This window comes from Macaca thibetana, chromosome 1, assembly GCF_024542745.1.
Source record: "Macaca thibetana thibetana isolate TM-01 chromosome 1, ASM2454274v1, whole genome shotgun sequence".
Lineage (NCBI taxonomy): Eukaryota > Metazoa > Chordata > Mammalia > Primates > Cercopithecidae > Macaca > Macaca thibetana.
Window position 1 is genome coordinate 93,674,812 of NC_065578.1, and position 16,251 is coordinate 93,691,062.

The 16,251-nt window shown below is 41.4% G+C and overlaps 1 pseudogene; it reads left to right on the forward strand.

Moving 5' to 3' along the window:
- The window catches only part of LOC126949980 (glyceraldehyde-3-phosphate dehydrogenase-like), a 52,506-nt pseudogene extending 37,337 nt beyond the window's left edge, over window positions 1–15,169 (forward strand).
- Window positions 15,170–16,251: the final 1,082 nt, after the last annotated feature.

Sequence of the window (16,251 nt, forward strand, 5' to 3'; positions counted from 1 at the left end):
TTTTCTGTCCTTGTGATACTTTGCTCAGAATGATGGTTTCCAGCTTCATCCATGTCCCTGCAAAGGACATAAACTCATCCTTTTTTTATGGCTGCATAGTGTTCCATGGTGTATATGTGCCACATTTTCTTTATCCAGTCTATTATTGATGGACATTTGGGTTGGTTCCAAGTCTTTGCTATTGTGAATAGTCCTGCAATAAACATACGTGTACATGTGTCTTTAGAGTAGCATGATTTATAATCCTTTGGGTATATACCCAGTAATGGGATCGCTGTGTCAAATGGTACTTCTAGTTCTAGATCATTGATCCACACTGTCTTCCACAATGGTTGAACTAATTTACACTCCCACCAAGAGTGTAAAAGCGTTCCTATTTCTCCACATCCTCTCCCACATCTGTTGTTTCCTGACTTTTTAATGATCCCCTTTCTAACTGGCGTGAGATGGTATCTCATTGTGGTTTTGATTTGCATTTCTGATTACCAGAGATGATGAGCATTTTTTCATATGTATGTTCGCTGCATAAATGTCTTTTTTTGAGAAGTGTCTCTTCATATCCTTTGCCCACTTTTTGATGGGGTTGTTTGTTTGTTTCTTGTAGATTCTGGATATTAGCCCTCTGTCAGATGGGTAGATTGCAAAAATTTTCTCCCATTCTGTAGGCTGCCTGTTCACTCTGATGGTAGTTTCTTTTGCTGTGCAGATGCTCTTTAGTTTAATTAGATCCTATTTGTCTATTTTGGCTTTCGTTGCGGTTGCTTTTGGTGTTTTAGTCATGAAGTCCTTGTCCATGCCTATGTCCTGAATGATATAGCCTAGGTTTTCTTCTAGGGTTTTTATGGTTTTAGGTCTTACATTTAAGTCTTTAATCCATCTTGAGTTAATTTTTGTATAAGGTGTAAGTAAGGGATCCAATTTCAGCTTTCTACATATGGCTAGCCAGTTTTCCCAGCACCATTTATTAAATAGGGAATCCTTTCCCCATTTCTTGTTTTTGTCAGGTTTGTCAAAGATCAGATGGTTGTAGATGTGTGGTGTTATTTCTGAGGCCTCTGTTCTGTTCCATTGGTCTATATCTCTGCTTTGGTACCAGTACCATGCTGTTTTGGTTACTGTAGCCTTGTAGTATAGTTTGAAGTCAGGTAGTGTGATGCCTCCAGCTTTGTTCTTTTGGCTTAGGATTGTCTTGGCTAAGCAGGCTCTTTTTTGTTTCCATATGAAATTTAAAGTAGTTTTTCCAATTATGTGAAGAAAGACACTGGCAGCTTGATGGGGATAGTATTAAATCTATAAATTACCTTGGGCAGTATGGCCATTTTCACGATACTGATTCTTCCTATCCATGAGTATGGAATGTTCTTCCATTTGTTTGTGTCCTCTTTCATTCCACTGAGCTGTGGTTTGTAGTTCTTCTTGAAGAGGTCCTTCACATCCCTTGTAAGTTGGATTCCTAGGTATTTTATTCTCTTTGTAGTAATTGTGAATGGGAGTTCACTCATGATTTGGCTCTCTGTTTGTCTCTTCTTGGTGTATAGGAATGCTTATAATTTTTGCACATTGATTTTGTATCCTGAGACTGCTGAAGTTGCTTATCAGCTTAAGGAGATTTTGGGCTGAGACGATGGGGTTTTCTAAGTATACAATCATGTCATCTACAAACAGAGACAATTTGACTTCCTCTTTTCCTAACTGAATACCCTTTATTTCTTTCTCCTGCCTGAGTGCCCTGGCCAGAACTTCCAATATTATGTTGAATAGGAATGGTGAGAGGGGGCGTCCTTGTCTGCTGTCAGTTTTCAAAGGGAATGTTTCCAGTTTTTGCCCATTCAGTATGATATTGGCTGTGAGTCTGTAATAAATAGCTCTTATTATTTTGAGACACGTTCCATCAATACCTAGTTTATTGAGAGTTTTCAGCATGAAAGGCTGTTGAATTTTGTCGAAGGCCTTTTCTGCATCTGTTGAGATAATCATGTGGTTTTTGTTGTTGGTTCCGTTTATGTAATGGATTATGTTTATTGATTTGCATATGTTGAACCAGACTTGCATCCCAGAGATGAAGCCAACTTAATTGTGGTGGATAAACTTTTTGATGTGCTGCTGGATTCGGTTTGCCAGTATTTTATTGAGGATTTTCACGTCAATGTTCATCAGGAATATTGGCCTAAAATTATCTTTTTTGTTGTTGTTGTGTCTCTGCCAGGCTTTGGTATCAGGATGATGCTGGCCTCATAAAATGATTTAGGGAAGATTCCCTCTTTTTCTATTGATTGGAATAGTTTCAGAAGGAATGCTACCAGTTCCTCTTTGCACCTCTGGTAGAATTCGTCTGTGAATCCATCTGGTCCTGGACATTTTTGGTTGGTAGGCTATTAATTATTGCCTCAATTTCAGAACCTATTGGTCTATTCAGGTGTTTATAGTATTCTCTGATGGTAGTTTGTATTTCTGTGGGATCAGTGGTGATGTCCCCTTTATTATTTTTTATTGTATCTATTTTATTCTTCCTTCTTTTCTTCTTCATTAGTCTTGCTAGTGGACTATCTATTGTGTTGATCATTTCAAAAAACGAGCTCCTAGATTCATTGATTTTTTGAAGGGTGTTTTGTGTCTCTATCTCCTTCAGTCCTGCTCTGATCTTTGTTATTTCTTGTCTTCTGCTAGCTTTTGAATTTGTTTGCTCTTATTTTTCTAGTTCTTTTAATTGTGATGTCAAGGTGTCAATTTTAGATCCTTCCTCCTTTCTCTTGTGGGCATTTAGTGCTATAAATTTCTCTCTACACACTGCTTTAAATGTGTCCCAGAGATTCTGGTACATTGTGTCTTTGTTCTCATTGGTTTCAAAGAACATCTTTATTTCTGCCTTCATTTTGTCACTTACCCAGTAGTCATTCAGGAGCAGGTTGTTGAGTTTCCATGTAGTTGTGTGGTTTTGAGTGAGTTTCTTAATCCTGAATTCTAATTTGATTGCACTGTGGTCTGAGAGACAGTTTGTTGTGATTTCCATTCTTTTACATTTGCTGAGGAGTGTTTTACTTCCAATTATGTGGTCAGTTTTAGAATAAGTGTGATGTGGCGCTGAGAAGAATGTATATTCTGCTGATTTGGGATGAAGAGTCCTGTAGATGTCTGTTAGGTCCACTTGGTCCAGAGCTGAGTTCAAGTCCTGGATATCCTTGTTAATTTTCTGTCTTGTTGATCTGTCTAATATTGACAGTGAGGTGTTAAAGTTTCCCATTATTGTGTGGGAGTCTAAGTCTCTTTGTAGGTCTCTAAGAACTTGCTTTATGAATCTGGATGCTCCTGTATTGGGTGCATATATATTTAGGATAGTTAGCTCTTCCTGTTGAATTGATCCCTTTGCCATTATGTAGTGGCCTTCTTTATCTCTTTTGATCTTTGTTGGTTTAAAGTCTGTTTTATCAGAGACCCAGGATTGCAACCCTTGCTTTTTTTTTGCTTTTCATTTGCTTCCTCTTTTCCTAATTGAATACCCTTTACAAAGGGAAGCTGGTATCATTCCTTCTGAAACTATTCCAATCAATAGCTGCTCCATCCCTTTATTTTTAGCCTATGTGTGTCTTTGCACATGAGATGGGTCTCCTGAATACAGCACACTGATGGGTCTTGACTCTTTATCCAACTTGCTAGTCTGTGTCTTTTAATTGGGGTATTTAGCCCATTTACATTTAAGGTTAATATTGTTATGTGTGAATTTGATCCTGTCATTATGATGCTAGCTGGTTATTTTGCCTGTTAGTTGACGCAGTTTCTTCATAGCTTCAGTGTCTTTACAATTTGGCGTGTTTTTGCAGTGGCTGGTACCAGTTGTTCCTTTCCATGTTTAGTGCTTCCTTCAGGAGCTCTTGTAAGGCAGGCCTGGTGGTCATAAAATCTCTCAGCATTTGCTTGTCTGTAAATGATTTTTTTTCTCCTTCACTTATGAAGCTTAATTTGGCTGGATATGAAATTCTGGGTTTAAACTTCTTTTCTTTAAGAATGTTGAATATTGGTCCCCACTCTCATCTGGCATGTAGGGTTTCTGCAGAGAGATCCACTGTTAGTCTGATGGGCTCCCCTTTGTGGGTAACCCGACCTTTCTCTTTGGCTGCCCTTAACATTTTTTTCCCTCATTTCAACCTTGGTGAATCTGACAATTATGTTTCTTGGGGTCGCTCTTCTTGAGGAGTATCTTTGTGGTGTTCTCTGTATTTCCTGAATTTGAATGTTGGCCTGCCTTGCTAGGTTGGGGAAGTTCTCCTGGATAATATCCTGAAGAGTGTTTTCCAGCTTGGTTCCATTTTCCCTGTCACTTTCAGGTACATCAATCAAACGTAGATTTGGTCTTTTCACATAGTCCCATATTTCTTGGAGGCTTTGTACATTTCTTTTCATTCTTTTTTCTCTAATCTTGTCTTCTCACTCTATTTCATTAATTTGATCTTCAATCACTGATATCCTTTCTTCTGCTTGATCAATCGGCTATTGAAGATTGTGTATGCTTCACGAAGTTCTCATACTGTGGTTTTCAGCTCCATCAGGTCATTTAAGCTCTTTTCTACACTAGTTATTCTAGTTAGCCATTCATCTAACCTTTTCTCAAGGTTTTTGGCTTTCTTGCAATGGGTTAGAACATGGTCCTTTAGCTTGGAGAAGTTTGTTATTACTGACCTTCTGAAGCCTACTTCAACTCATCAAACTCATTCTCTATCCAGTTTTGTTCGCTTGCTGGCAAGGAGTTGTGTTCCTTTGGAGGAGAAGAGGCGTTCTGGTTTTTGGAATTTTCAGCCTTTCTGCTCTGGTTTCTCCCTATCTTTGTGGTTTTATCTACCTTTGGTCTTTGATATTGGTGACCTACAGATGCGGTTTTGGTATGGATGTCCTTTTTGCTGATGTTGATGCTGTTCCTTTCTGTTTCTTAGTTTTCCTTCTAACAGACAGGCCCCTCAGCTGCAGGTCTGTTGGAGTTTGCTGGAGGTCCACTGCAGACTCTGTTTGCCTGGGTATCACCAGCGGAGGCTGCAGAGCAGCAAATATTGCTGCCTGATCCTTCCTCTGGAAGCTTCATCCCAGAGGGGCACCTGTCTGTATGAGGTGTCTGTTGGTCCCTACTGGGAGGTGTCTCCAGGGACCTACTTGAGGAGGCAGTCTGTCTGTTATTGGAGCTTGAATGACATGCTGGGAGAACCACTGCTCTCTTCAGAGCTGTCAGGCAGGGACATTTAAGTCTGCAAAAGCTGTCTGCTGCCTTTTGTTCAGATATGCCCTGCCCCCAGAGGTGGAATCTAGAGAGGCAGTAGGCCTCGCTGAGCTGTGGTGGGCTCTGCCCAGTTTGAGCTTCCCTGCTGCTTTATTTACACTGTGAGCATAGAACCACCTACTCAAGCCTTAGCAATGGCAGATGTGCCTTCCCCTGCCAAGCTCTAGTGTCCCAGGTTGATCTCAGACTGCTGTGCTGGCAGCGAGCAAGGCTCCGTGGGCGTGGGACCCACCGAGCCAGGCATGGGAGGGGATCTCCTGGTCTGCCAGTTTCAAAGACCATGGGAAAAGCACAGTATTTGGGCAGAAGCGTACTGTTCCTTCAGGTACAGTCCACTCATTGCTTCCCTTGGCTAGGAAAGGGAAATCCTCCAACTCCTTGTGCTTCCCGGGTGAGGCAACACCCTGCCCTGCTTTGGCTCACCCTCCATGGGCTGCACCCACTGTCCAACCGGTCCCAGTGAGATGAACCAGGTACCTCAGTTGTAAATGCAGAAATCACCTGTCTTCTCTGTCAATCTCACTGGGAGCTGTAGACTGGAGCTGTTCCTATTTGGCCATCTTGGAAGCGACCCACCTCTTTTCTTTATAAATTACCCAGTCTCAAGCAGTTCTTTATAGCAATGTGAGAGCAGATGAATACAGATACAGATGAAGCTATGCATAGCGGGAGGTGTGAGGGAAAGGGTGTACAACTTCCATGCCCTTCATGGGTGTGCCACCCTCCAGGAACTTCCATGTGTTCAACTATCTGGAAGCTCCCAAACTTAGTCCTCCAAGGATTTTATGAAGGCTTCATTACATAGGCATGATTTATTAAACCACTGGCCACTTGTGATCAACTTTGCCTTCAGCCCCTCTCCCCTCTCCCAGTTAGAGCGTTAGGCTGAAAGTCCCAATCCTCTAATCGTAGGTTGGTCTTTCTGGTGACCAGCCCCCAACCAGAAGCTATCTAGGGACTGCCAGCCATTGGTCAATCATTACTGTGTAAAAAGATGTCAATGTAGAGTTTCTAAGGATTTTAGGAGTTGTATGCCAAGAAATAGGCTGAAGACCAAATATGTATTTCACATATCACAGGTGCTGTTCAATAAAGGAGAAGGATTTGGGCAGAGTGTGGAATGGATAATATTAATCATTTAATTTGGAACATATTGAGTTGTGGGTATTGGTCAGACATACAGCCAAAAGGATCAGCAATTATATATACATACATGTGCACACACACACACAGATGTGTGTATATGTAATATAAATATATATATGTATATATTTTTTGAGACAGAATCTTGCTCTGTTACCCAGGCTGGAGTGCCACTGTGGCCCACTGTAGCCTCCATCTCCCAGGCTCAAGTGAAGTAGCTCAGACTACAGGCATGTGCCATAGCACCTGGCTAATTTTTTAAATTTATTTTTTGTAGAGACACTGTCTTGCTGTGTTGAGCAGGCTGATCTCGCACTCAGGGGCTCAAGTGATTGTTTGACCTAGGCCTCCCAAAGTGCTGGAATTACAGGTGTGAGCCACCACACCTGGCCAGCAATTGGATATATTACTTTAGAACTTTGGAGCAAAATTTGGCCGCTAGACTTAGCGATGATAGGAGTATAGGTTGTTCATGCTAGTGACCACTGGCAGTGAATAAGAACACCTAGATAAGATGAGCAGAGGGCTAAATGTCAAGATCATTAAATGACAAGATAAGAGGAGGGAAAATGATGGAATCCTGGAAAATACTAATATTCAAGAGATAAGTGCAGTTGAGAAAATAATATTATCCTGGAAGGCAAGAAATGAAGAGTTTTGAGAAGAAAGCAGACAACAGTGTCAAATGCCCTTGAGAGGCCACATAAGGCAAAGGCTGAAAATTCAATTATTTTGAGAAATTAAGAATTTATTGCTAACTGTGGCAAAAGCAACTTCAGTGAACAGAGTGAAACCAAAAGATACTGAAGTGAATTAAGGTGAGAAAAGAGGTGAGAAAGGTAAAATGACAAATGTAGACCCCTCCTTTCAGTTCAAGAAGAAGGTTTGAAACTGTATTGCTAGGGGAAAGGGAGAACATGTTGACTAGGGCCAACTAGAAGGATCGGAGGTAAGGTTGGAGCTCTTAAAAGAATAGTGATACCAATTTGTACAAATGTCTGGTCTACCTTCATCAGTATCAGGTATAGGTTAGAGAAGGTGGGTAGTTGGGTTCACCAGGATTGGGATTTTGCCAAGTGGGTATATAGAAGAATGAGGAAGAATGAAATTGAGAGTGTTAAGCAAGAGAAAGATTGAAAGGATGGGGCTTTGTTTTTAGGCTACCTAGAGAAGGAAATAAAAACTAGAGGAAGCTGAGAAATTGGGGTGAAGTAGAAGAATCATCAAGGGGCTTAGTGACTTTGATGCAGTTAAAAACACACATTGATAAGAAGATTGTACTCAGACATTGTACAATTTAAATTGTAGTTTAAGATTTCAGAAATGGAACAATTCTAATTGATGACAAGATCTAGGAAGTAATTTAGAGTATGGACTAGAAAAAACTAGATATCGGGAAAAGATTAATGATCTGTGAATCTTGGATACTTGCGTGTGCTTATATGTTGACGCAATGAATCCATTGGAGAGGGAGAATGTATCAGCCAGCAGGAAACAGATGAAATACCTACTCTGATTCTAATGTGAAATTCTAACTCCACACATTGTGGAATCTTCTAATTCCACATTGGGATATTTGAGGAAGGAACTACTTACAACAGTGCAGTTACAATATAGAGAACCAACAGGATCGTAGAGAACTCTGAGGCAAGAAACAGTGGAACAATTACCATAGATTTGAAAAGATGAGGGGAAGGAGCAATTACCAGAACCTGGAAGAAGGCTGTCTTGAGAGGACAATGACTTTGGTCAAAAGAAACAGCCAATCCAAGAAGACTTTTCTGGGAAGAAGGCAGAGGAATAAATATAGTAGTTCCCCTTATCCATGGTTTTTCTTTCCAAGGTTTCAGTTACCCATGGTCAACCACAGTCTAAGAATATTAAATGAAAAATTCCAAAAATAAACAATTCATAAGTTTTAAATTGTGCACTATGCCAAGTAGCACAATGAAATCTCGTTCCATCCGGCCTGGGACGTGAATCATCCCATTGTCCGACATATCCAAACTGTATATGCTCCCTGCCCGCTAGTCACTTAGTAGCTCTCTCAGTTAGCAGATCGACTGTTGAGGTGGTATGGCAGTGCTTGTATTCAAGTCACTCTTATTTTACTTAATAATGGCACCAAAGCACAAGAGTGGTGATGCTGGCATATTTTTATAATTGTTCTACTTTATTATTAGTTATTGTTGTTAAAGTCTTACTGTGCCTAATTTATAAGATAAAAGTTATAGGCAAGTACATATAGGAAAAACATAGCATATACAGGGTTTAATGCTATCTTTGCTTTCAGGCATCCACTAGGGGTCTTGGAACATATCCCCTGGATCAGGGGGAACTACTGTACTTTTATTTCACGCTCTTCTTTCTCTCAAGTACCTTGCTGGGGCTTCCCCATAGACAAACCCCACCAGAAAGTAGAGGACAAAGAAGTCTGTTGATACAGTTTATATAGACTTTGGCCTCCCCCAACACAGAGCTGGGTAGACAAGGATGCAAAGTTGCTCTAGAGAGGCAAACAGAGAGACATCCAGCCTAGTGAGATTAGAGACACAAGCTAGAGCAGGGCAAACTGATAATGCATATTTCTAACAAGTTGGGAGAGACTGAGATTCAAGTCTCAGATAGTTGAATGGAACTTAAATAGGAATCATAACTTTGTTATTCTGAGAAGAGAGAAGTAGTAGAAAATGGTTTATATTTGCAGACAGCTTTTTATGGATCTCATTTTGTCTGTGAAGACATCTATTGAGACATAGTGGGGGGAGAATGAGAGTGGCGAAAGTTTTGGCCAGGTCTGATTTGTGTGACCATCCCTGGAGGAAGAGGACACGGAGGAGAGGGAAGTCTTGTAATTGACAGGCTTTCCAGTGTCAAAGGAGTGGGTGAGAGGAAGTTTTCCCAAGCAAAATAGGGATGTTGAGAAGACAGCAGCTGCAGACACCCATCGCAGAGGTGAAGCAACACGCTGAGCCTGGCAGCAGCATGTGACAGCTCATTTGTTCTCTCAGAAAGACTGCTTTATATGACAATACTCATGGTATGTACGTGTTCCAATGAGTTCTTTAAAAGTCTCAGTACTTTTTTGTCGCACATATTATTCAATTCTTAAGATTTTATGTAATGGCTAATAAGCGTTAAAAAGCAGCATTCTAGTGATGCCTCCAAGGGCAACAGCTAACACTTCTTGAGCACTTATGTGAGCTGGGCACTATGCAAACTGCTTTCTATCGTAATGTTATCTGATCCTCATGACTCCTATGAAGTCCCGAACTGGGCAGTCACTTATTGCTGTTCTACTACCCATTCCCCTTTCTTTTTTCTTAGTAGTGCCCAGATTTTCTCTGGGGACAAGGGGATCTTCCATTCTTAGCAACATTGCTAAAGAAGGGCAGATAGTTCCAGTGGGGGTTACGCTAGTCAGTCACCCATCTCCCTTGTCTCAATAACTGATTGGTTAGACTGGGCACGTGACATAGAGTGTCTCGTCAAGAACTTCGGGGTTCTTGTTGGGAATGTTGGGACTCCCTCTTCCTCTGAGTTGCATGTGGTATGAGCACGGGAAGCCTGAACGGCTGCAGCAATGAGGGGAGCTGGCCTGAGGATGTGATGACCACACAGAAAAGGGCAGAGCTGAGAGAACATTAGAGGTGCTGAACTTGGAGCCCAAATAACGTAGTGAACCTCTAAATCCAGCCAGCTGGGGCAGCACTACCTCTAAACTGCAGTTCCATGAGCCAATAAAGCTCCTTCTGAGAAAGCTATCGATTTTGATTTTCTCTGAGATGCCATTTTCAAAATGGTAATGATAAAAAGAATTTTGCTGGCTTATTTTTAGAGTTAAATGAAATAATATTCAGCGGCAAATATTGATACTCTAAATACTTGTCATTCTCATAGATTGTGACAGTGTACCATCCTGAATACACTTTCATGGGATTGATTAGTGTGTATCTCTTTCTAACTTATGTACATATACTTTAGAAAGTTTTATACTGCACAAGTATAAAGAGGCAAAATTATTTTAAATAATGTGCCTTTAATTTTTTCTATTACCATATTATACTCATTATAGAAAATATAAATGGTCTACATAATTTATAGCTGTACTAAGTGTTTATGGTCTTTCTATAGAGATAGAGCACTGGGTCTTTGCTCAGCGTCTAAATTCTTCATTACTTATTGTTCCATGGGAAATTGCCTCGGCTTTGACCATTTTCAACTTTTAACGATTGCAGGAGCATTGGATGTGACAGACATGAGGATTACCTGTATTAAAGTGGTCTCTCAATTTCTCTCTTTTTGTTTCTTACATTCTGTCCTTACGTTTGTGTTTATAGCATTTTACACAAAACAAGATAGGCATGATCCTTAAAAGTTGTTTTTGGTTTTGTTTTTGCCTGCAATATATTCATTAAAACACTTACCAAAGAGAAATGAGATACATTTCTGTTCTTACGCTTAAGGACCTATAATGCTTAAGGACACAAAAATAGAAAGATGGAAAAGTAGAAGAGTAAATATGTATATAACGAGTACATTTATATGGTTTCACACGTTTAATCTTGCAAACCCAACTCATGGCAATAAATTTATGGAAACAAAACATTAAAAAACTTAGAAAGTAATAATAAACTATAAACACAATGCTACTGAAGCTCAGCTATAACACCACATTCTCAGCTCTAGTTTGGATGGAACACAAGTGTTTTAAATTGCATTGGGTGGAGGCCCTGGCAGGAAGGAAGCATCGGATATTGCTGGAACATATCTTTGTTTGAGCAACAGCTAATGAGAAAGGTCACCATTATGCTTTGCTTCCAAACACGGGGTCTGTTTTGAAATTAGTACTGCACATTTCATCACAAATGCTGGTTTATAATCATCAAGGTAAATAATCCTGCAGTATTAATGTTTTTTTCTCATAAGTGGCAAGTAAAATCCAAAGCTTATGTTCTCACCACTGTTTTGATCAGCATATCATTTTGTCAGTAAAAGATAAAATGACTTTCTATTTATGGACTCTGGGATTCCTGATTATTTACAAAATTCCAATCGTGAATTTAGAGGAAATTCAGCCTTCTAATTTTTTTCCTTCAGTTGTAGTGTTACTTGTACTCTTGTTAAACTCGTCGCTGGCATTTGAAATGCAAGGCTTTCTGGACTTTGTTCCCTAACATTTATTGCATTTGTTTAGTGGATTATGTGAGTGGCACAGAAATCCTAAGAAAGAGCTTAACTTTTCTCTGTGAAGTGTTTGCTGACAAATGCGATAAACTTTAGAAGACCACCTCCTAGGAAGGGCTGACATATCAAGGACAGTAAAAACAGTAGTACCAGACATTTCTGCCACAATTTTTTCGGTAGTTGGGGGGGGGAACAGAAATCTATTAAATATCTCAGTTTATGTTTTTGGTTCTCCCTTTTGGCTAGGCTGTTGTATTCCCATGTCCACAGCACGTTCCACTGTGGGAGCCTGGAGCTCTCAGAATAAACTTTGGGAAAGGCTGGGTCCACCCTCTGGGGATAAGGGAGCCAGAGGGAGGAAGGGGAGGGGGTAAAGGAAAAGGGAAGGGGGCGGCTGTCTTCCTGTGTTTGGATGACCTTTCATTATGTTTATCTGGAGGGACTGGGCAGCCACGCTGTGTTTGGTGTCAGCCTGCCATGTTGTCCCATGTGATCTCTTTCTTAGCTTTATGTGTCGAGAGGACCTTTGCCTCTACTGGGAGAACTAGATTTAACTCTCTGAATTATAAAAGAAAAAAGTGTACAAGTCTTTTAGGCATTGGGGCCTAGAGATAGAAGTCTTATAAAGCATGCACATATGCCAGTGTGCAACAGATTCCCTAAGGGAAAGACTTAGCATCTCTTGGAGCTATCTGAAGGTGGGCCCACCTGTACTTCTTCCTTCTTGCTGAGAGCTGGGCTGGAGCTGTCTTGCTTCTCCTGAAGCCTCATCATTTAGTACAATGCCCTTCACTTGTGGGTATTCCATAACTATTTCTTGAACACATGAGTGAATGGATGAATACATGAGCAGAGTCACAGAGAGGTGACTGGGCAACAGGCAGTGAGGTTCCTACAATACTTAATTTATTTGCCAGTCCCTGCTCTAAGAGCCTTAAGCAGCTCCACTTTAGAGAAACCAGTTTCAAGCCTCTCCGTCTCACATTCCTGGTGGGTGAATCACTTGTTTCTTATGGGTGGGTGAGAACAACACCTCTGGTTTCCACCTTTCTTTTTCATTTTAGTGCTGACCTCATCTGACCTGACCTTAGCTTGAATGTTATTTTCCCAGAGAAGCTATCCCTTAATCATCCTACTCTCCTCCACCTGAATTAGATCCCCCCCGTACACCTCTTATTAAACGCTATTACTTTCATAGAATGTAATACAATTTTTAATCATATTCGTGTGGGTGATAATCCATCCTATGTCTGATTTCTCCACTAGATTACAAACTTCTTGAAGATAGGGGACCATATGTATTTTCTCATCATTCTGTTCTTAGTACCTGTCATAATACCTGGCATATAGCTACCATGGCATATAGGCTTAATACCTGGCATATAGGTCCTCTGTACACATAAGCAAGCATGTGTTCAATTGATGAATGAGCAGATAAATAAATACATTATATTTGGAAGGAGAATTCATACCAGGTTACTGAGCAGAGTTGGGGATAAAGACCAGAGTCCAAAAGCCCTATCCCAATCAGACCTTGGACACACTAATGAGTTTGAGATTCTGGAAGAGGATGAAGTGCTTAGCAGACATAAGTGAGATTGGGCATTTTACCTTTGGAAACTAACTAGTAGTCTGGACTCCTGGGAGTATCAGAAACTTTCTCTTTTAGCTCTACCCAAAGTAGCAACTTCTTCCACCTTCTCAGTAATAGCGGTATTCTTGGTTACCAGGTATCTGAATCTCAGAAAGACTCTCGATGTTTTCCTCTTTTTCACGTCACACAGCTTCACAATACCTCTTGTTAGTTTTTTCCTTTCCATTCCCATGAGGGCCTTTTGATCTAGTGAATTAGTTAGATTTCTTTCTTTTGCAAGTTCCAGGCACACAATTCCAATTAGCTTAAAAGCAAAAACCGGGAATCATGTTGTAGGGAAGTTAATGGGGACAACTGGCTTCAGACGTGTCTAGATCAGATGTTGCTCAGGACTCCACCTTTCTTGCCAACTCCCTGCTAAGTTTTTGAAATGAACACCTACAACCCCTGACTCGCAATCTCCTCATAGCACCAGGGAGGACTCTGATTGCACCCATGTGACTATTCCTGAATCTGTCACTGCAATGGGGAGGGAAGGAAGGCTCTGATTTCTTAGCCTGGGCAACATATTCAGCTTTCTGCCCCTTGTATGGGGGGGATGAGGGTACAATCATAGACAGAGTTTCTCAAGGAAAAGAGGAATTGTGTTACCAGGATAAGCTGTGGAAGAGCTGCTGGATAATCAAAAACAATAGAATGCCTTTCTGCAACAGCCATCCTGATCCAGGTGCAGTGTTGGGTCCTTAACCTACATGCATCGGGATATGCAAGGGAAATGAGGGTGCACTGTGGAATCAGATTGCTTTGGCCCAAATCCTAGCTCTTCCTCTTACTAATTCTGTTATTTTGGATGAGTTAACCTCTTTAAATCCAGTTTTCTCATGATAAAACAGTGATGTAAAGTATTCAGTAGAATATTATTCAGCCTTAAAGAGGAAGGAAATTCAGCCTCTTAGCTCCTCCCGTCAACTGATGCCCCAGTCTTCAGTGAGGCACCAGCCAGTCCCTGAAACAAGTAAATGGATTTGGCCATACTGGGCGCCTGGTCACCACAGCTGGTTTTAATTCTGGCAAAATAGGTATCATCACTATCAATGACCTCAACTACATGGTCTACTATGGAATCATATGGTTCCAGTATGATTCCACCCACAGCAAATTCCACAGCACCATCAAGGCTGAAAACAGAAACCCCATCACCATCTTCCAGGAGTGAGATCCCACCAAAATCAAACAGGATGATGCTGGTGCTGATTATGTTATGGAGTCCATTGGCATCTTCACTATCATGGAGAAGGCTGGGGCTCACTTAGAGGGTGGAGCCAAAAGGGTTATCACCTCTGCCCCCTCTGCTGATGCCCCCATGTTTGTGATGGACATGAGCCATAAGAAGTATAAAAACCTCAAGATCATCAGCAATGCCTCCTTCACCACCAGCTGCCTAACCCCCAGGCCAAGGTCATCCATGACAACTCTGGCATCATGAAGCAACTCAGGATCACAGTCCATGCCATCACTGCCACCCAGAAGACTGTCATGGCCCCTCTGGGAAACTGTGGTGTGATGGCCATGAGTATCTCCATTATGTCATCCCTGCATGTGTCTACCGGTGCTGCCAAGGCTGTGGGCAAGGTCATCCCCAAGCAGAACAGGAAGTTCACTGGCATGGCCTTCCATGTCCCCACCGCCAATGTGTCAGTCATGGACCTGACCTGCTCTCTGGAGAAACCAGCCAAATATGATGACATCAAGGAAGTGGTGAAGCGACATCGGAGGGGGCCCTCAGGGGCATCGTGGGCCACGCTGAGCACCAGGCTGTCTCCTTCAGCTTTAACAGTGACAGCCACTCTTCCACCTTCAACACTGGGGCTGGCATTGCCCTTAACGTCCTCTTTGCCAGGCTTATTTCCTGGTATGACAATGAATTTGGCTACAGCAACAAAGTGATAACCTTCATGATCCACATGGCTTCCAAGAAGTAAGAGCCCTCAGACCACCAGCCCCAGCAGGAGCATCAGAGGAAGAGAGAAGCCTTTAGTTGCTGGGAAGTCCCTGCCACGCAGTACTCCACCACACTGAGAATCTCCCCTCCTCATCGTTTCTACACCAGACACCCTGAAAAGGGAAGAACCTAGGGAGCCTGACCTTGTCAGACAACATTAATAAATTCCCGTGTACCCAGCCAAAAAAAGGGAAGGAAATTCTGACATATGCTGTAACATGGATGAGCCTTGAGGACATTATGCTAAGTGAAATAAGCTAGTCACAAAAGGACAAATACTATATAATGCAACTCATATGAAATGCCCAGAGAAGTGAACTTCATAGAGACAGAAAGTGAAATGGTGGTGCCAGGGGCTGGGGAGTGGGGTGAACGGGGAGTTGGTGTTTAATGGGTACCGAGTTCCAGATTTGCAAGATGAAAGAGTTCTGGAGATGGATGGTGGTGATGGTTGTACAACAGTGCGAATATACTTAAAACCCCTGAACTATACACTTAAAAATGGTGAAAACGGTAAATTTTATGTTACGTATATTTTACCACAATTTTTAAAGAAGTGACATAAGGGTTAAATGAGACCACAGATGTAAAGTATTTAGTGCAGTGTGAGTGAATACATAGTAAGTGCTCATAAATGTGAAATATTATTCTCATAACAGCCCTACAGATATTATTATCTTCATGTTTATAGTTGAGTGAGTGGAGATTTGGGGGTTAAGTAAGTGGTCCAAGCCCACCCAGCTAGAAAGTGGTGAAGCCAGACTCAAACCCACTGCTTGACCACTAAGGCTCTGCTATTTTCTATTATGCTGTGTTACTTCCCAGCACTCTGCTTGCCAGCTGCCACTGCCTAATATTTTTAAATATTGCTTTGATTATGTTAAGCTTCTGCCTAACAAAACTTAAGGGATCTACCTGTGGTCTAAAACACAAATGCCTCTTCCTGATACAATTCTTTTTGCAGTCTGACCCCAGTTACTTTTCTAACCTCATTTTGATGTCAAGGCTCTGCTTTACCTTGCTTTGTGTTTTCTAAGCTTGTAGCATATGTTAGTTACTCTG